Source organism: Pocillopora verrucosa, chromosome 5 (genome assembly GCF_036669915.1).
Source record: "Pocillopora verrucosa isolate sample1 chromosome 5, ASM3666991v2, whole genome shotgun sequence".
In the NCBI taxonomy this organism is placed as follows: Eukaryota; Metazoa; Cnidaria; class Anthozoa; order Scleractinia; family Pocilloporidae; genus Pocillopora; species Pocillopora verrucosa.
In genome coordinates, this window is record NC_089316.1 from 17,708,938 (window position 1) to 17,730,719 (window position 21,782).

The 21,782-nt window shown below is 37.2% G+C and overlaps 1 long non-coding RNA gene and 1 pseudogene across 1 annotated transcript; both read right to left on the bottom strand.

Moving 5' to 3' along the window:
- Positions 1-1,003: 1,003 nt before the first annotated feature.
- On the bottom strand, positions 1,004-5,644 carry LOC131781768 (uncharacterized). The gene is made up of 3 exons (XR_010717540.1): positions 5,507-5,644; positions 3,241-3,344; positions 1,004-1,593 (listed from the first exon to the last, which is right to left on the bottom strand). It is a non-coding gene; the product is annotated as an uncharacterized lncRNA (long non-coding RNA).
- A 5,051-nt stretch (positions 5,645-10,695) lies between these two features.
- Positions 10,696-12,666, bottom strand: LOC131772736 (uncharacterized; annotated as a pseudogene).
- Between the last annotated feature and the right edge of the window lie 9,116 nt (positions 12,667-21,782).

Here is a 21,782-nt window from a genome sequence, read left to right on the forward strand (position 1 = left end):
TAACAAGTTTTTAGTTCCCTCTCTTGCTCCTCTCAACAGCGAGTTAATCTGCCTCATAGCTGCCTTGAAAATCCGAAAAAAGAGGGGTCTTCACTTTGTTTTCCATCAAAACGGAATCAGACTTTTGAGTTGAGAATACGACCATTCCTTCCGATGCAAATACTTTAAGTTCCATAACACAAACACATCGTAAACTGCCGATCATAAGCTTTTCGTAAGGGTCTTAGGAGGGTTATAACCGAAATAGAAAAAAAGCTGTAGCAGTGCTGATCAAGATACGTTTTGCATTTACTCGTTGTGTTTTTAATTAAACCTTTAGCTCCCAGAAGTGATTCACACCAAACTTCTCCCCACAATATCCAACCACTATCCAGCAAAGAGTTAATGAGAATACTCAAATGTATCAGGTAGGAGTTGTCATCTTGATCTAATACCAAATTCTTCTACTAATTTATAAGGTGATGTGTAGCAGCCAGATCCCGGGAGTTAAAGGGTTAAGCTTCAAAACGTCATAATAAATTAAGTTAATTTCAATAAATTTGGAATAGAATTAAAACTAGCAACACGAATAAACATGGTATATAACAAAACTGAAGTTCAGACTTTTCTCTTGAAGTTCATCTTTGCTCTTCTATCATGAACATTTCCATGTCCAAGTAACAGCACTGGGGCTTTTTTTACTTTGGTATTACAAGAAAAAAGAAAAGCAAGAGGGGAGCTTATATCCGGGGAAGGGGGAGGGGGAGGGGGGCGTGGGCTGGGCTATAATTGGATGGTTTTATTCGTCTGTCTAAACACTATCTTAAGGGGCTAAGGGGCTAATGGGCTTATAAATTCTGGGAAGGGGGGGGCTCTTATAAGCAGCAGTTTACAGTATTTATATATATAATAACAGTCTTGGTATACTTGGCTTGGGCTTCCTGTGTTGTGCTTGGGGGTAAGTGGGGTTTTGTACTCCTTTCTGTTACAAGAACCAACTGAACTGAAATGCGCAATGGGTATTTTTAATTAATAATATGCTCTTTCCAAAAGCTCAGCACATAATAAGAAACAAATCATTATCACCGTCGCACAATGGAACTTCCTCTTTGACATCTCAGCAACAGCAGATTGAGACACTGAGACAGAAATAATAACACGTGTTCATGGGTTCACCTTCCCAAATACATTGGCTTCTATTTCAGTTTTAAAATAAAATCTCACTTTTTGAAAAGCTGGAAATGTACACAGGAAATGACATTACCATATCTGGGGCAACTAAAACTGGCATTTTAGAATAAGCTTTATACCCTGTATGAGTAATTCTCACATATTTCACATATTTAGCCATAATTTGCTTTTAATTCACGAATTCTACAATGATGTTAGCTTTTCCATTAGTACCTGAAGGTACAAAACAAATGTGAAAATCATAGCATTCAAAATGAGCACAGGGACTTCCAACACTTCCTTTTTAAGTTTCCACAAGCCTAAATGTCTCATGTTAACGTTTCTTATCATTTCTTTCCTTGTTGCATCTTCTGTTTCTGAACTTTGCTACAATAGGTGCAGTTGTTCTCTCTTTTCAAGTCTCTGCTCTTTAATTTTCTTTGCCTGCAACAGAAACACACCATCAAACAAGAGGAAAACTTTAGACAGATAAAATTGAACTAGTACATGATATATTTTTTTTATTGATAAGAATCCCTATTTTATTAGATTGATGAGTAAATTCTCTTTGTCAGAACACAGAGAAAAGTATGGAAAATATGCATATAAAATGATGTTGGTGTGTATAGGGTTAAAAACACACAATAGGGAATGGATCTGTATATATTAAGAAATTTCTATAAGATCACTGTGCTTTTACAATTTCCTTGGCTGACATTGTGCTTTCACAGGAACTGGCACATGTGAGCAATGGGGAGCAGATGGGAAATGTATGTAACAGCATCACAGTTACATAAGCATCATCTCCCAAATATGATGAATTTCATTTCTTCTTTTCTATTGCTCAATTCTACAAATCTAATTTAATCACACAATCATATATTTGCAAGGGAAATCCCATGAGGTCAAGTAGATCTCTTAATTCAAAGGTATCAGTGATGTTTAGAAAGCTTTGGTAAATTATTTAGCCATTGGAATGCTTTTTGGACAACTTTTATATCAAATTATGAGTAACCATACATTAAGAAATGTAAGAGCTGTTTAATATGTTTTTATGTATGATACTGCTCTTTGTACATTCCTGGTGCACATTTTTAAAAATATTTTGAAGCAATCGGAAAATGCCTTAAGATAATTATATTGTTTGATGTGATCTTTCATTGGAATGCAGAGGGTGATGGACACATCAAATTTTAATGTTTTCTTTTAACTACTAGAATGTTTAGTGTTGTTTAGTTAATTCTTTAAAAGCTTTAATTTCAAGCCAGTGTGTAGTATGGAAATCCTGTATTGCACTCTATAAGTAATCTTTCAATTCATTCACAATAGACTTATCACAAATTAAACATTTTGTTTCAGTACATAATGATTATTGGATTATTTTAAGTAAGTAGCATTTGAATTTAAGTAGAAAACGCACAGTAGTCCTATGTCTAAGTGTCTTGCTGTAGTCTATTATTTATTTTGAGTTCCTAATTTTTGCTGATAACTGTTAATTAAGATCAGGGGGAAAATAATAAAAAATGTCACCAACAATTTGATAATGAAAAGTTAAACCCCATCCCTCTCTCACTGTAAGACAGTACCCACTGATAAAAAAATGAACCAGCGATTAATTCTTACTTACGCTGACTAAATTGAAAGCGTAAGAGTTGGTTTGAGAGTACATGTTTAAGTATGTAAGTACTACAAATTCTTTTGCAATTGTTTAAAATCATGATGTTATACCTCCGAACTCAAAAGCCATTTTTTATTTGACTCTAATTGGCCCTTTGGCTTCAGTTCAAGGGGTGTTTTAGAGTCTTGGAAAAAGAAAACTCAGAGTATCCCTTGAGGCCAGGCATTAACTGCTTATGTTTAACAAAGTTTGAACCGAAACAAACTCTGGACAAGTATGGTAAAGAATGTGTTGCATGAAAAAGACAAGACTTTCTATTTTTATTACCCCACTCCCTGAAAGGACACTTTTGTGCCCCCCTTTGACTATCTTGTCATGATAACTGAAGTTTGTGGTCTAAAATCGAGCATGATATCCAAGCTAGTTAATCACAAAAAGAATAGAGAGCCTAATCAGTCTCCCAGAAAACTTACTACTTGTCCTATACAGGCTTGTTAAAAAGTGCTTGAAACTCCTTATCACAGGCATGCTTAATAATCTTATCTTTCTGGGACACACAGCTCCAATAAAGAAGGGCCTGAAAAAAATATATTGCCATTAAGAAAATAAGAAATCTAAAACAACTTGATGACAACTTTTTACTTAAGCATTAAAACAATCTCAAGCATATTCTCAGCAATACTTAAAACAAACTGTGCAAGGTTTTCAGTTGAGTAAGTCAATGCTAAGATTTTGGAAGTAAAAGGGTCAAGATTTCAGGTAGTTGGTTAAGAGGAGACAATTTGGGACAGATTTGAACACTGTAATGATCTGAATCTGCCACACCATAAACAGTAAGCTATTCATAACAATTTTTCCCACATGTTGAAAAATATTTGAAGGATATTAACCTTAAATAGCCTCCATTTGGTGCAAAAAGAGGAGAACTGTAATATAATATATCTCAGGCATAGGCATTCTTTTCTCCAACAAAGGGCATGGGTTGTCAAAGGCTACCAATTGGGTTGTCATCCATTATATAATGAACAAAAAAAATTAGAACTGTGGGTAACCAAAATTAGAAATCACTTCAGGACACATTTATTGGGTAATATCTTATCATCAGTGTACATCAAGAAGCAAGTATGCAGGTGAAGGGGAAAATTATGGGAACTGCAAGATGTCAGAGACTTGCTAAGCAAATGTTGAAGAGCTGAAGAAAACAACTGCATCACTGGTTCAAAAAAAGATAAATGAAAGAGAAAAAATGCAAATTTTGTGGCTAGCGGGAATCACAGTCCCTGAGGTGCTCATGATGGCCAAAACTACTTGTAACGGTCCAAACAAAAACACACTCTTTAATAAACTTTCAAACAAAACAAAAAAGTGAAGAATCAAAGCAAGGTGAACAATCAAAGTGGTTGCTAACATAAAATCACAAATAATGAGTTACTTCAGAAACAGACAAACAAGAAAACAAAATAAAGGAGAACAAAAGACACTAACAAATGTTGTACGAGATCCAGTTAAAGACCATAGAGAATGATTTAAAACAATTGAGAAAAATGATCCAGCAAAGTTTAACATAAATCAGAACAAATACAATTTACAGTAAAGAACTTATACAAATGATACAAACATAAGTAAATTGAGCAAAAAAAAAGTAACAGAAAAGTGAAGAAAATAACAGACTTGAAAACAAAACAACTTCATAAAAATGCAATGGAAAGAAAAAGTATGCAATATTTTAAAATAAATTATGTCAATGTGATTTTTGGCAGCAACAGCACTTTTCATATAATTTTTTTAGCTTCCTTCTTTTCTTTAATCCTTTAAACCCTAAGAGTGATTAGCATCTAATTTCTCCTTACAATATCCCTGAATCTTACATCAAGGTCATGAGAGTAAAGGGAATGATCACCAACAAAAGAATCTTTTGATTAGTAAACAAATTCTCCTTGTCAGCACCTTAGGAATTGTATAAAGAACAGTAAGGAGAATATGCATACTGATGTTAGGGTGTAAAGGGTTAAGTAAGTCATATTAGGGGCAAAAATTGTAATCTTTGCCAAATTTGACACTCAGAGGAAGACACTCCTTGAATAGTTAAGTTATTCTCTGTAATCCTGAAGTGCAGCCACAACAAATCTTCACCACCGCTCGTCTCTGGTTGTACTTTTATCACAACTTAATCACACTGTGATCATTTGATAAGCAATAATCCAAAAGAAATATGACTTTCACTAAACATTTTTTTTGTTTTATTTCAGTGGTGAACCAAAGAATCCATTCTACAATTAATTAATTTAATCATAAGTTGCTATGTGCTGGAGGGTAAATCGAAACAAAACAAAGCAAAGCAAGGCAAAAAAAAAATAAAGAAAAAGCTGACCATAATTCTCTTCGAAAGAATTCATTTACGCAGCAACTTCATGTAATCGCATTATGTAAGTTTAATTTAAAATAAACAAACCAAACCTCTCGTGACTTCGATGTAAATTTTTTCTTTATCTAGGTTACAAATAACTTTCCTATTAAGTAATTTGTCACGGTTAAAATTAACACGAGCAATGCTCAAAAAAAGAAATATGGGTATAAGCTGGAACAGTCCCTGGCTACAAACCATAGCTGCTACATGTATCAGCATTTCGTAACGAAGTCTTGAACAATCTTGAACTCAAGTTTGTTAAAACGTTCTTACTTACGTTAACTACACGTACAACTCAGACGTAGTGAACACAAGGTGTCGATTTGTCTCACCTCTGTTTTTCATTCCACAAGAGGCTTCACCAAGCCCGAGATTCTTTTGTTATCTTTTCCGTTTGAGCTCATTTTTTCAGATAAATTTTCAGTTTGCTTTCTCCACCAACATAAATTTTTTTTGGGTTTACTTTTTAAAGCAGCTTAAATACGCTCAACTACGTAACCAAGCCTTCTGAAGACGTGTTAAGAATTCTTCACTCACCTCCCCCGACTGGTTGAAGTGTGATTGGAGGGGGACAGGGAGGAGAACATTTTTGTTACTTGCGCGGGAAAAAACAAATCGGAAGGAGTCTATTAACTTTTGCTTTTGTAATTTTCGCGGGGAAGAATATTACCTTATCTAGCTGCGCTCCATTCGTATACGAATCTTCTGCCTTTGGTTAAAATACGATTTCTTCGTTTATCAATAAAGGGCAAAATTACTGAGCGCTGATTGGTTGAGAGAGAGGGCATTTTTTCTTAATCGAGGGCATTTTTAGTAATCAAGAGAGGGCATGATTACCTTGTTCAGTTAAAAGCACTTTGTTGTTTTTCTGTTGGCAGAAACGCTCTGTTGAAATGAGCTTTGTTTTCTAGACTTTTGGCAGTGTATCACGACACAGTTTTGGAGAATAAAATTTCATTGAATCGATTGGTCAGTTCAATTTGATTGATGATTTGCCGTAGCGCTAAACAGGCTTCCCAGATAAAAATAGACTGCGCGCGTGATTTTCCTTCGTATAAATTTTGCCCTTTATTGATAAACAAGTAATCCCATGAGACCTCGTACTATCAAGGATTAATTCCACTTGAGTTTTCAAAATTTTCCAAATTTTGGAAAATTTTGAAAACTCTCGTGCAATTAATCCTTAATAGTACTTGGCCTCATGTGATTACATATACTAATTCTAAACACTACTCACGGTCAAATGGGTTGTGTCCTCTTGTACCGGTACACAAAGGAACGAAACATTAACGAACTGCGTCACAACTATGTATGGATATGAAACAATAGGAATTCCCGCGTGTACCGGTACACCAGGACAGCCCCGTCAAATGGAACCAAAGGGAATTTCAGACCTAGGAAATACTTGTTTTCTTAATAGCGGAGCTCGCAGAGCGTAGCCCCATAACTATACAAAATAGCAGTAGCCCATCAAGCCGAAAAGATTTGGATGTACGACCGTTCGACCGTACGACCGTACACGGTGCTACTTTTAACATGCGTGGTCAACTGTGCCGCGGGCACACCAACGCCACGGCTTTGTTCAGTAGTCCAGTGGTCAGTGCACTGGGCTCCGAGTCGGACGACCCGGGTTCTAGTCCTGGTCGGGGCAAGGCGTTGTGCCCTTGAGGCGTGCGGGAAAAAAAATACGAGCTCCGCTTTTAGGCTTGGCTAAATCTATATATTAGTGTCTTACGAGCTCTGCTCTCGGTGACATGTTTTTCCGAAGGACTCGCTGAACTGCAGCACAATCGCAAGAAGTGCACTTCATCGAGAACAGGTCTTGAAAATGTATATTCAATGTTATCTTAGCACGTCAAAATAGCGGTAACATTGACATTGGTCTGGAAGACATAAAATCCCAGCAGGCAAACAACATTAACCTTTCGTTGAACCACGTAACTGAACCAAGCGCTTTTTTTGATTATCCACAAAACTCGTCATTAGTGTGGTAATCCGCTTCTTTATCCTTGACATTAAGTTTATTCCAACTTTATAAAACAATTAGCATCAATCATATTAAAATACGTATTTAACAACTTGGTAGTCATGTTAGAACGTCATAAGATGCTGTACCTTTAAGGAAGCTGTACCTTTAAAGAAGCTACGAGTAAAATCTATAAGGCCTTTTAACTGTTTATGGTGGTAAATTTATATTATCCCTGGAAACTTTGCACAACTTAGTTATTTGCTTGATTGTTTGTGTTTTTTTTTTTTTGACGCTGTTGTGTTGCGCATCCATCACCCAGCCTCACCTTCTAAAAATAAGAATAGTTTCTGGACCATACTGACTTTAAATTTAACACCATTAAAAGGCCCCTTGGTTTGTAGTTGTAAGTCATAGTGTGAAATTCAGTACTTTAACTATATCCAATAGACCTTACTGCAGTTTTCAACTCCACCCTGATTGGTTGGTGGGCAAATAATTTTTGTGAAAATTCAGTTATGATTAAATATCAGTAATATTGTAAACTTAAGCAACAGTTGTACACGTTATAGGAAAAGGATTCTTCTGTAAAAAAGGTTTCTTCTTGCGGACAAAAATTTTTGAAAAAAATAACATACAATGAATGGAAAATCTGTTACAAACAAGAAGGCAAATTCAATGACAGGTACAGCCATAGCCACTATTAAGCAAGCATCCCTACCACTCCCAAAATGCATTATCAGTTGCCCCAGATGTCCAGGCAGTCGAGGGATCAATTTGAACATTAATACAGTTCAAATTGTGTATTCAGATTAATTATTGCATGCTAAGTGCATTATTTCACGACAACGTACTTTAGCAAGTTATGCATATATATATTTAATATCATCAAAGCAAATGATTTCTGGCGTTATCGCTAATTGAGATATCAGATCAAGAAAGTATCAGCTTTTTAACGGAGTTAAATTTTAGCTGAAGGCTTTTCGAGTTATTAATTTGACTATTTACTGTACGTTATAAAACTACAAAGCAAAACACTAAATTTGGGTAGTAAAACACTAAAATACTTACCTTTCGGTCCCAAAATGTTTTTCACTTTACTGCTTTAAAAATTTGAGCTTGTGTTTACTACACTCTGATGTTTCTTGTCTTTTCCAGTGTGACGACATAAACTAGTGGCAAAAAATTGCTAATTTTGGCCGTTTTACGGCTAAAGGTTAACCCAGTTGAGCTGACTCTTACATAAAAAGTTCAGTGCCATTTTCTTACAGAAAAGGCAAACAAGTATGCGATTATTTGTGCAAGCAGAATAACCTTCATTGGACTTTCACTGATGACTCACTTGATAAACTCGTATGCAAATTAATAGTGTCGATTTACCAGTTAAAGCCTATCACACACGGTGCAACGTTTAATTTTTCCATTCGTATTTCACAAAAATACCCCCAGCACCTACAAAAGGGCAGTGCAGAATATATCATCTCCTCTCAACACGTTCGTTACGCTTCTTACTCCATCTTCTACGGTCTCTTTTTATTTTTTTTACCGTGATTTACACTGATTAAAGAATTTATTTTTGCAGATTGCCGTTTTCTGTGTGTATCGTATTTGGGTTTTAATTACCTGTGAGTGTTTGTATGTTTCATTAGTTGCGTTGTGTACTTGAAGTTGATTTTTACATCATTTTGTATTGTTACTTAATTTATGTCCAGTAATACGTATTTATTTGTATAAGTTTAGTCCTGTGGATCAATATTTGTGTCCCCTCTTTAGAATCAGCCCCGTCGTTTTTAAATCCTTTTAGAAGAAATTTCATTATTTTTAGTTTATTCATAAGTTTTTGTTCTCTTTGTTGTATTTTTCCGACTCAAGTTTCGTAGAACAAACTAAAGGCTTTGGACATTCCTCAGCGCATTAATTTTTTTTTCCTTCTGTATTCAGTTTTTATATTTAATTAGGTAGGTACACCACCTGGGGTATTTTGTTAGAGCGTTCTCTTCAACTTTTAAGTGCGTTTAAACTTTTCAAATATCATCTGTTGTCTATTTTGGAGTGGAGACATACACGTTGCCTTTAATTCGTATCATCTTCAGTGGCATTCATCTTCCTCGTTTATTAACACTCGTTAAAAAAAAAGAAGAAGAAGAAGGGAAATACATTTACCCAGATTTTTATATCCACTCAAGATATATCTTGTGAAATGTGGTATACTTATGAGAGCGTCGTACAGTGTTAAAGTAAACAATCCAGATAATACTCTAAGATTTTCCCAATAAAAATAATACATTAATTGTCTCTTGTTTCTCTAAATTTTTCATTCCTTTATATTTGGCATATAGTTTTCATCTCACGCAATTAAGTTTTTGTTCTTAGGAGCTTTAGAAAGAGGCGCAGTCTTGTGATTTTTAAAGTCGTCGGCTTGTTGGACGTCGAGTTTTTATTGCACAAGAGTAGGCTCCGCGATATAGCTAATTAGCCATTTAAAATGGTGGGATTATGGGAAAATGGGAATTGGCTCATATTTGCAAGATCAGCGGGAGACTGGTTCAAGTTGCCGTCGATTGCATCTCTACTATTTGAGACGTTCTCGCGCATGTTGATGGTGGTGGGAATGGTGTTTGCAGCCAACAAACGAAGGCAGATATTTCAAGGGTGGCTTTCTTGAGTTAGATCTCGCAGAGCTCAATTGATACCAGTAACGACAAGGAACACAACATTACCAAACACTTAAATCACAGTTTCCGTGGAAATATGTTTGTGAATATTCTGCCAGTTGGTTAAAGACTTGCTGGTAACAGCTTTGAAGTTTTATGTCAAAACATTGAAGTTTAACGACAATTAGGTTTGCTTCTGTCCCCAAAGTCGTGCTATTTTTTGCTGATCGAATATCTGAGGATGAGTACATAGGTCAATATTTTTTTCCCAAGTAAATGGAGTAATGAAGATAATTCAAAATGGTGCCTATCGTCATGCCTTGACATACAATGACCTACAGCATTGTAGCTGGTTTTCCTTTCTTTTCGTTTTATCCTCTCCACCCGAAGAGCAAACTTGCAGAAGAATACTCGAATAAAAGGAAAAGGGCTTCAAAGTCTTGAGATCGACGATGACAACAGTCCCAACAATAGATATGGTAAGAATTTGTCGCCCTGCTTGAGCAGCTTCAATTCTTGTCGATGTATGTATGTGTTAACTTTATTTATAGAGGGTGACGACAGTCAGTTAAAAACTGAAAAACTTGCGGCCATCAAGCTAACAAGTACGCAAGGTTAACGTCTAAAAAATGATCCCAAAGACCTAGATATCTAAAACTGAAAAAAATTAACGATGAAAATCAAAGCACGCCCTGATTAACTATGTAGACTTTCGCATCTCTTTAAAACTAGATGCATAACAATCAATGAGGCCCTTTATATAACTACTTACACTTTTACTATGCAGTCTGTGTTCAGAAGGTAGTTCTGTTCACGTTTCATGCATGAATTTTGGAAAAATTCACTCTTCGCGTATATCTTAAACGGCATTTCACCTACGAGTTTAAAAGTGATGCGTGCATTAACGAATCCATAAATTCAATGAGTAACTTTTAGTTATCGAACCCCATGCGTCGTTACTAAAGTCAGATTCTCTTCTGTTATTTTCCTTGATTTTAAAAGAGGTAAGTTTCGCCACCGTTGTCCCAATTCCGTGATCGGCATCTGAACAATCAGCTCCGCCTCCTCCAATCATGATCACAGAACCACTCCAGCCCTTGGCACACCAGAATCCGACCTCATCAGCACCTTGCAGGTCACTACTGCATGAAGCCTGTCCGAAGCCCTCAGTGGTTTGGTATTGTCCACCATATTGAACTTTGCATTTTCCCAGGCTCTTACCATTGGACCAAACTGAACCGTTTCTGAAGTTACCATAGCTGGTAATTTTGGAGCGGAATGTCTTCCCACTCAGACAGTTCCCTATTGTTTGCAATAGAGGGGTGTGTCCAGAGTCATCATTGCGCGTAATTTTAAGCTCACTGCCACCGATCAGCCAGAACGCCGGCGAGATCATGTCTGCGTTATACGACGGATCAGCGGTTTCTCCTGCAGCTTGAGTACTGTCATACCACCAATCCCCTGAGTCATCCATCCAGTTTTTAGTGTCACTGTTTGAAAACCGAGCGAGGAGAGTCCAGACCTGATCCACTGATACCATGTCACAATAAACCTGCAAAGAAATAAAGAATTCCATGCAAACTTTCATTTATGGTGCTAATTTATTTTTTCGTGAATTGTCTGCAAGAAAGAAATTCTTACTATTACGATACAAATCTATTTTTCTTGAATTGTCCAAAGGTGAAGAATAATAATTTAGTTAATTACCAGAAAGTTCTTAGATTTCATTTTTGTCTCCCGGGGCTCCAGCCAATATCTACCGCTAACCGCCATCCCTTGTTCGCTGGCTTTGATCTCTCTACAAGACTCGGCAGGCATCTCGGGAACGGAGCCTAATGAGACTTTGGCAAAGAAACAGTAAAATGCTTCTCGTTCGACGACAATTACTTTCTTGATCGTATTGTACTGTTCAATTAACCAACCGAGCATAATTTCAACGAGGAATACTTTAATGTGGCCATATTAAACAATTCCTCGAAGGCTAAGAGGTTACGTCTTATATGCTAAGTTTCATTGATTCATTGAGTGTTTAAGACACGCATGCTCTGAAGGGAACATCCTGGGAAATGCCGTGAGCCAACCGCATTAATTTCTTATCCCTATTAGGCTTCGACTCCCCTGTTGAACAGAGGAGACTCTTTCTCCCCAAGCCCCCACTCCCTTCCCACATCGATTTATGCGAGGTTCTGATTTAATCTGATGAACTACATATGCGATGTGTGGATTGTATGGGGAATATATCCGGGTTTCAACCCGATCCCAGGAGAACGCTAATGGAATCAGTCACATTTCAATATAGTGAAATTTTAATAGTATACTAAACCCTTGGCATCTTTGAACGAGCTTTCAAACAAGCACTTTCTTTCTCTCTGTCTGTATATCTCGCACCTCTCTAACACAATCTCTCCTCCTCAAAAGTAGCTGTGTTACCGTCATATGGAAGTTTAAAAATTTCTTAAATTGCTGAAAATTTTGACTTAACGATACCTATTAGTTGTGATTGTCCAGGAACTGAAAGAAACTTGATGTTTATAGCAGTGACAAGTATTTATTTTTACTTATCTTTTATACAATGAAAAGTCTAAAGACTATTTTAATTTTTTGCTTCCGAACCTCTGTTCTTTCATCGTCGCATGTAGAATCTAGTTTCATCTCGGACAAAATCTCCAGGTCTTGCTTCTTTGGTTCTGTTATTCAACTCGCAAAGTCTACCAGTTATGACGTAATTGCAGCTCTGACATGTGAATTCGCTGTAGCAGAATATCAGACACTGGTATGGATCTTGTACCTTTTTCGATTTAAAGATGTGACCTTTGAGAGCTTTTCCACTCTCTGACTGCTGAGAGGGTTCACACTGCTGACTTGTGGCCATGCGCAGAGGAATTAAAGATGGAAAGTACAAAATATATAGTATCGGAAACATCTGGCCTGGATCGAGTTGTACTGTAAAGATAAATGGATCAGTTAAAATGCTCGCAAGCAATAAATAGATCATTTAAAACCAATGTAAGAGACGGGAAAATTTAGGCTCAGCAATAATATTGAGAAAGATGATCTTTTTTTTGTCACAAACGTTGGATGAAGATGAGAACATTTTGAGTCTCCATGACAAATCGAACGTTACGTTGAATGAATATTTATGAGAAAACTTGAGTATGTAAACAAGAAGTGAATTCTGTATTTCATTAAAAATTGTTTTTTTTTTTAGTTACAAAAAAATTTTCAAGGTTCTTTTGCTTTTTTCCTTCTTGGAATACCATGGAACATATTTCCTCAGCAACGAAATTTATTTTGGCTGTATCTTCACGTTGGGGTATAGAAACCAATCGCTCAAGATTCTTTTTATTACTAATGTAGACATCCTTGAGTGTGAAAACAATATTCCGTTGAAAAGCAGTTAAGATATCGTCAGAGAGAAGGAAAACGTATCAGACTTAGTTACAAAATAAAAAGGGCAGACAGCTGAAGTAATTAAAGGTTAGTTGTATGTCCCTTTTTGCACTGAAATTTCTAGGTGCATGTTAAATGTAGTAATATTTGGGCTTAATTTAGATTGTGGGGTAATCGAAATGGGTTATTTTAGCTTTCAGGACAAACAGGAAAGAAACTATTTTAACACTGGTGATTTTTAAACAATTAAAACCTGTTTATGGCGCAAACAACCTCATTGAAAGTGAAAAGAAATTCATTGATAGCGCTCTTATTTAACTTGTAATGCAGAGGCATTCGAAGTAGTTTACGCATTATAATAAAAATAGAAATTTCATAGATAGCCGTAAATGTTTTGAAATGGGATGAAATTAAACAGTGCATTGCAGAAAAATAGAGACGTGCATTTGTTCTTGCGTTTATGAGAGGCATTTAACGATCAGAGAGTGATCTTTCGTCTTAGAAAAGCTTGAAAAACAGCGGAGTTGCACTGTGAAGTATTTCTAAGGAAATAAATACTCAGTCCTCCACACGAAAGTTTATTCAAATCACCAAAAGCAATTAAGTTTTTCCAAAGAAAAACCACAACATACAGAAAATGATTCATCGTGTATCGAGTCCGGTCTGCGCGGTTAAATAACCTCTATTTTGGGAACTCATAAGAAGGTGTTCTGAATTTTGTAGAACGCTTCCGGTATGCTCTAAAAAACTCACAAACATTCAGTGTCTCCCACTTAGAAGTCAAAAATCACTGAATCATCTGAGTCATCAGAATGTCGGTAGCTGGGGTATTGTGCACTATCAGGCAGTTGAGATAATTGACGGTTGTTGCAAAGATTGCGAGTTTTCAGCAATACTTGCATGTTATCTCAATTGGGAAAAATTCCACAGCAGCTCAGGGATATTTGTTCCTTAGCTACGCAATATATAGCTTCAGTGCAGCAATAGATCTCTTTCTCCAGCTCTATGAAACAAAATCATTCCTTTCAAAGAATTGTCTAGAGTCCTTCTCAATTCCTGAAACTGATTTTCTTGACTATTGCAGTATTGCTCAATTCAAGGCAAATGTTTCCAGCACTGTATTTCTTTTACTTTTCATCACTTATCCCTCTGCTAATGGCTGCTGGCCCCCAGCGTAACCCAGCTGAGCAATCTGTGGGTGGAAAGGTTCTCAAGGGTCACACCTGTAAAACAAAAAGGGTTCAAGACCCATATGAATGTCTGGTGTTTTGCAACAACGAAGTCGCATGTGAGAGCTACAATTACGTCACAACTGGTAAAATATGTGAGCTGAATGACGGAACTAACGAAGTAACCTGACGATTTTGTCCAAGATCAAACTAGGTTTTACTTGGGAAAGTGGAAAATAAAGGTAGGCACATATCAGTACTTGAACCAATTCACCTCACGCAATTATTTTAAATACCTAAGACCATGCAAATAGCTATGAACGTGTTATGCCGTATGTTTGAGGTAATACATCACAGAATAGCTCAAGGTCCTAACAGGTAAGGGTGCTTGATGTGCAATAGCTATAGGTCCTTTATATCTTCAGGTAACGTCACACAATAGTTATGCCTTAATTGCTGAAAGGGATGCATCACAAAATAGTTGTAAATCTGTACAGCTGAAAGTCGATATGGGAGCGCTACACACTGTCTGTGTAATTGCAACGCAAGGGAAGAAAAATGGGTCATTCGTCAAAAGCTACAAGCCTTCTTTCTCCACTGATGAAAGCAGTTGGATCGTATATCAGGAACAAAACATTGACAAGGTTTGAAATAATTCTACTTTAATCTCCTCTAGCAAGAATACGCACTTGACGAACGCAGTGAAACCAGCAGGGACGGCGTAAGTTGACCCGCATATGGTGAGGGACTTTTGGATGTTTCTAGCGTTATTTTGCAGGTAGATGTCATGTTGCCCTAGATAACTCCCAAACGTTGGTCCATAACTACTGCAGCTGTAGATTGCATATCCCTGATACCAGTACTGAGCTAGTTTAACGGGTTTGTAACCATGCACCTTGTACAGGGAGAAAATAAAGGCTTTGGCAGCCGCTGTGTACCCACAAGAACCTGCAGCCAGAGAAATTTGTTAGAGGAAAGCCTAATTATATAAGAAGGTTGACAATGTGTCTTGAGGGTCATTGCAGTTTACTCATGGAGCGATAATTCTCCTCCCCAACCCCCTCCATCTTTTCCAGGAGCATTAACTTCGGTCATTGCGTCTTTCGGAACTGTAAATAAATAACAACTTAGGTTTTTTTTCATCTTGAAATTGATTGGAATTCACTTCCTTTGTCTTCTTCGTAATTGCTTCGATAGTAATTTGTCAAAGATTGTTTGTTGTGCAACTCTTTTACTTTAAGCTGTGCATAATTTTCCTCTTTTTGCATCGGCCATTAAAGAGTGCTTCAGGTCTTAAAAGACTTTTAATCTTAGTTCTTGTAGTTGCGTCAATCGCATTTTGGAAATCTACTCGCCATAAGATTTTATAACAGAGACACAATCACTCTAGCTTCCACCAAAGCTGCCGAATTCTTCAAATTTAGATTTTGCTAAACTCTACCTTTCCTTGCCGGGCATCTTCTTGGCCTTTATTTTTCGGACTCCATCCCATGTCATCTGCCATTTTGTTTTTAGCTATTTAAAAGGATTTAGGCTGATTGAATAATTATGCTTTTCACGACGAAACATTTCTGATTCCATCAATATTTGACACTACTTGACTATGCCCGCCGTCCCACTAGCGCTATATTACTGAGGAAACTACATACCTCTCACAACGCCCATAGGTATCTACTAAAACAGTGGATAGCGTTGAAAATGCGCCCTGCTTGGCTACTCAAACTCCAAATAGCCTTTGCTATTCACCTCCAAGCAATTTGTACGGGATTTGCGTGCGAAAATGTTGTACTTGTTGCAGGAATACATCAATTTAAATCATATTTTGTGCTGCATCGTCTCGCTGTTTCAGTGTATACTAGAACAACTATTCACTGCAATGTCGGTGGCTGTTAGTGGATATTACCTCGCCGCTTTGCAGCTCGGTTAATATCCACCATTATGATCAATCAAATATATTTGTTCGCGTGCGATTGGTCTAAAACTATCACACGACCGAATATTTCTCAGCTAAACCTGGGGAACATCCGAGGATATTACCCAAGTGATATTCACCAATTTTTATACCTTGCGTCCATTATTATATCTTTATTAAAAAATTAATTCAAGATGAGAGAGCGCTTTAGGGTTGTTACAGAAAAAGGTAAATATTATTTGATTCATAAAGTTGTATAAGAAATCAGGCAGCAAACAATAAGCCATTCGTGAACATCTTTTCACGCGCGTTGTAAAATACTTGAAGGATGATAAACACAAGAGCTTCTATTTGGCACGTCAATATGCACTGATATCTGTCCTTGGACAAGATCTGTTCCTCGCTCACAGTCTTCCTGGAGATTCGTTCTAGGGAAATTCTGAGAATCTTGGAACACACAATGCCGGCAGAAAATATCGGTGCATACTTCCGTGCCAAATAGAGGATATTATTTAGCTAGCCGCCCCCTCCCCGGGGAATAATAAGTAACTGACAAGAAATGCATACTTTGCCAGGACACGTCGGTGTGTCCACCAAATGTGTAGTTACTGACTTGAATAATGGAAACAGTTGGTCCCTTTCCATCACATTTCGAATGGAATGTTGTTGAATCCCAGCCATCTGTCTCAGCGTGATAACATTTCATGAATTTGCTCGAGGAAGGGTTGGTCAGGACTGGGTCTAAGTAAGACGAAAGAGTGCCAATGTAGTATTTTGGTGAGTTGTTCAGAATGCTCGACGATGCGAGGCCACTCGTTGGTAAAAAACCACTTTATAATCTAACGGCACTAAATCTACGAGGTAATTATCCTCCCTGCAATGCAGTTAAAGGGGGTGGACAAAACTCTTTTTCCGCATTTTTCGCGCCTAAACATTCAAGTAAGCTGTACATAGCAAAGACTTATAAGGCCGGTCTTTTACACGAGGTCTAACCCAAACTGCGGTTTTACGCAATCAGTGGGCGTAAGACTTTCCTCACAAGAGGGTTTATTTGATTAAATGAATGTCCTTCCACTCCTAGCTTTCTGCCCTTTTAAACTGTTCACAAATATAAACGTTCCGATAAATAGCTCAGCTAAGTTTAGGATTGATTAGGATGCAGTTCTGTTAAACAACGACTTTGTTTAAATAACAGTCTCCCACAGTCGTATTTTGATCTTAAATAAGAAGAATATGAAATATCGAACATTCCGTACGAAAGAAAGCTTTAACAAAAAAAGATGAGAAGATCGAGGGTTCATGTCTATTTTTTTGCTACTTAATTTATCATTTTTTACCAGAGCAGCTGGCAAATCAATTATTCATGTTCACTTGAATTCACTGCTGTTCTAGACGGTACTTACGGTCACTCGCGCAAACATATGAACCCACTGTATTGGTGCAGTAGCTATTAGCCTCACAATAGTTCAAGTCGTTCGCACCCTCATCAACGTCTAGAAAGATGTGAATTGTTTTTTAAAAACGTGGAAAATAACTAAAATAGATATTGTTTTTGTACCCGTACTTCAACCATATTATACCCGCATATCGTTTCGCTCCTAGTTTCTTTTAATTGTATAGCTAAGATAAAACCAAATTTACTTGAGGGAAAAATAAGTGTAACGTCCTGTTACAGTCAGATGTCATTTGTTGGCTTGTAAACTGCACCAAAAAAGATACTCATAAATATTAATGAAGATAAACATAAAATAGTAAATATCCTACGGTTTTGAACGAAACACGTAGCAGTCATTTCATGTCAGTAATACTCAGTATTATATATTTCAGTTGGTACGTGCGCTATGATCAGTCAAAGAAGTGGGCCGTATTCCACAGTACAGATTGCTAATTTAAAGGGCATTTGAACCAAAATCTTTCCCCACTTAGTTGCTTTTATTGTATAGCCGAGGTGAAACCAATTGTACCGAAGGGATAAAACCGTCTGAGGTCATGTTACAATGAAAAGCGGGAACCTCGTCATTCACTTTTTCTATCCCTTTTTTCCAATGAACGCTTGCTCAAATGCATTCAAAGACTAGTGCGTGCTTTCGGTTTTCACCGGGGGGCGAGGTTTGGGTGTTACATGAGATATTACTTTGAAGCAAATAACAACAACAACAACAACAAAAGAAAACAGTTAAAATATGTTGTCTTGAAGATCAAGTCTTTAAGGTTCGCCTGTTCAAGTATTAGACTGTCTGAAGTTTGACAAATTTAGTCAAAGAAAATTCTCGTAGTAAATGCAATGGTAATCAGATCTTTAACGGAATCTACTTATACCGCAGTATTTTCTTTTGCGGTTTCCTTGTAATTTCTACTTTAAGTGTAACATCCTTCTTCTCATACAAATGTAGATAACTCTAACGTCGAATCCGAGGTCCGCACAATAAGCTACGAACCTCGTTTTTTCCGCTCAAATTTATGACCCAACCACGAAGAGAGTCAGAAATTCCAGCAGGAAAAAAGAACAAGAAAACGAGATTAATGAGATATTTACCATGAGACAACGAGATTAGTAAGTTTTTTACTAAAACTTTGGGCTCAAATATAGGGTTACTGAGGATTTAACTCAAACAAAGTCGTTTAATTTAGAGGTGTGTACTGTGATTGAAGGCCTGGTAATTTTTTTTAATCGCAGCCCACGTACTTTACAACACATATTGTTAGATTCCATACAATGTTCATTTTTGAAAATCATTGTGAATGCATTCTCCGAAAGACGGTTTTTGTTTACCCGTAGCTTGGGTATACAAAACAAGGCTTCCCGTAAGAAACCAAAAAATCTGACCTGGTCTTATGACGAAAATATAAGTGTATATGAAGCTTACGCCGGGTTATCTGCCGGTGGAAACAAGCGAAGAAGCAAGCAGATGAAAGCTGACACAACTTTTAGAAGTTTCCCACATAGAATAGATTGTTAGATAATACAATTTTTCGAGAATTCTACCTTCGCATTTGTGTCCATTTCCAGTGAATCCCTGCTTACAGGAGCAGTTGAACGATCCCTCGGTATTTGTGGATGTAGAATTGTTTCTGCTATAGTTGTGGGTATCTCCAGTAAATTCATCGATGTCTAAAATGAAGTCGACAGAACGTACCATGATCATGATAATGAGAAACCGGGCTAAAGGGGAATAGAGGTTGGGGTAGATGTGCAAATGACGCAGTCGCGCCTGTTAATCCTGTGTCTAGAATCTCAGGTAATCCTTATGTATATCGTATTTTATGCCGGCAGATCTGAATTTCTAGGACTACAAGTGCAATTGAACGATCCCTTAGTATTTGTAGAAGTCGCAGTTGTCCATACTGCAGTTGTGGGTACTTGTAGCGCATTCATCGATGCCTGCAATGAAATCAACTGATCGTACCCAATGCTCGTAAAAAAAAGAGGCTTCAACATACAGTGCAACAATTGCAGTAAAGACAACTTAATCAGTACAAAAAATAAATAAATAAATAAAAAATGTAATTCATAATTAGGGTTATCAAGTAATGCTCTTGGAAGAAAAAAAAAACAAAAAAAGGACTCTCAAAATGTTTGTGGACAAGAAGGTCAGGTCGTGTATGTTGTACTTCCTGAAACGGGAGAGCAATCATACTTTGAAAAATTCTCACACCTGCACAGTTGTGTCCATCTCCGCTGAATCCAGGATTTGAAAAGCAGCTGAAGAATCCCTCTGTATTTGCACAAGTGGCACTGTCCCTGCTTCAGTTGTGGGTATCCTGAGCAAACTCATCTATGTCTGAGATCAAATCGACACAATGATATATGCCACCATGATTTTAGGGAGAGAATAATTAAAAAAAATATATATATATAATAATAATAAATTTTTAACAAAACTGTTCGAAACGACAACGACGCCCACTGATCAAATTTAGCAAACAATAATTCTTTAACTAATAGAGAAAAAAAGAGTAAAGTATTATCTGATCATCAAACGGACTTTTACCACAGAGAGAAAGATATTTAGGGTTCTTTTAACGAGAGAACTCGTTATTTGTACAGTAGTATCCATCCTTACTGAATACAAGTTTACATGTACTCTTCGAAGATCCCTCGGAATTTTTGCAAGTAGCGTTTTCATTGCTACTGTTAGAGGCATTCTTAACACCGATGTCTGAAATGAACCCTATAAGCTGCACAGAAATCCGTGATACACGATGTTAACACAACGTTGAAACGCCTGTGCTTATATAAACGTCATAGGGGCTAAGTGGCGTGAAATGTGATGTGTAAGATTTTACCTTGGCAGATGTGTCCATCACCAGTAAATCCAGGATTGCAAGAACAGTTGAGCGACCCCGCGATGTTTGAACAAGTGGCATTGTCCCTGCTGCAGTTGTGGGTATCATTGGCACATTCATTGATGTCTGAATTGGAATCAACACTCTGTACTCATGATCATGATTACGAACACCTAAGCTGAAGGGGAAAAGGGGAGAAAGGGCTCCACTATATGACCATCGTATGTATAATGACACTATCTCGGCCAGTTGCGTAGGTTTATTGCGGTGATATGACAAATTATCATGCTCTAAATAATGTTTAGTACCTGTGCAGTTGTGTCCGTCACCGCTGAATCCAGGTTTACAAATGTACTTGAATGATCCCCTGGTATTGGTGCAAGTGGCTGTTGTGTAGCTGCAGTTATGGCTGTTTTTAGAACACTCGTCAATGTCTGAAATCAAATCAGGACTCTGTTTAAGATCATGCTTTGTAGGATTATATCTTTGCATTAATTTATATTGTTACGGTACAAACTAACCGAAAGAAAGAACACTACAATCCTACAAACTCAACCACTTCATTAAACAACTTGTAATGTTCTTAATGAGGAGCGGTTCCTAAAGGCACCTTACTTTAGCCACTATAGTCTATACCAAAGTTGTCTCCAAAATTCCTCGAAATGAACAAGCTTCCACAGTAACTTGGTAACTTGGTAACTCCCGACAGCAGCAACTTCTATTACTACTACTACACGAATGAGTCCTCACATACATATGCATTTAAAAATTGTTCTAGAATATTCCGGACGGTTATAACACAACTATTTTGGTAGTATTACATCATTATTACGTGACATAATAGAAAGTTCTACAAAGTTCCATGTCATCACGCCTATAAGCATGACTTAGTATTCTATAAATTCATAGATATTTATCTAACAGTTATTATCCTTAACACCATCCCCGTTGAATCTAGGATTACAAGAGCAGTTGCAAGATCCCTCGGTATTTGTACAACTAACATTCTCGCCACACACTCCTCAATGTTTAAAATTACGTGATGTGTTATGCAATTTGACAGCATTGTCGAGTGAGGGGCTGCGGAGAGGAAAATTCTTCGCTCAATTTTCTGCGGCACTAAATACCTATGATTGGTTGGGATGAGACTGCAACTTCAAAGAAGCAGGAGCGTTATTGAAATAGAAGATGGGTGCAAAACTTAAGGGAGGTGGTTTCAGTTATTTCCTG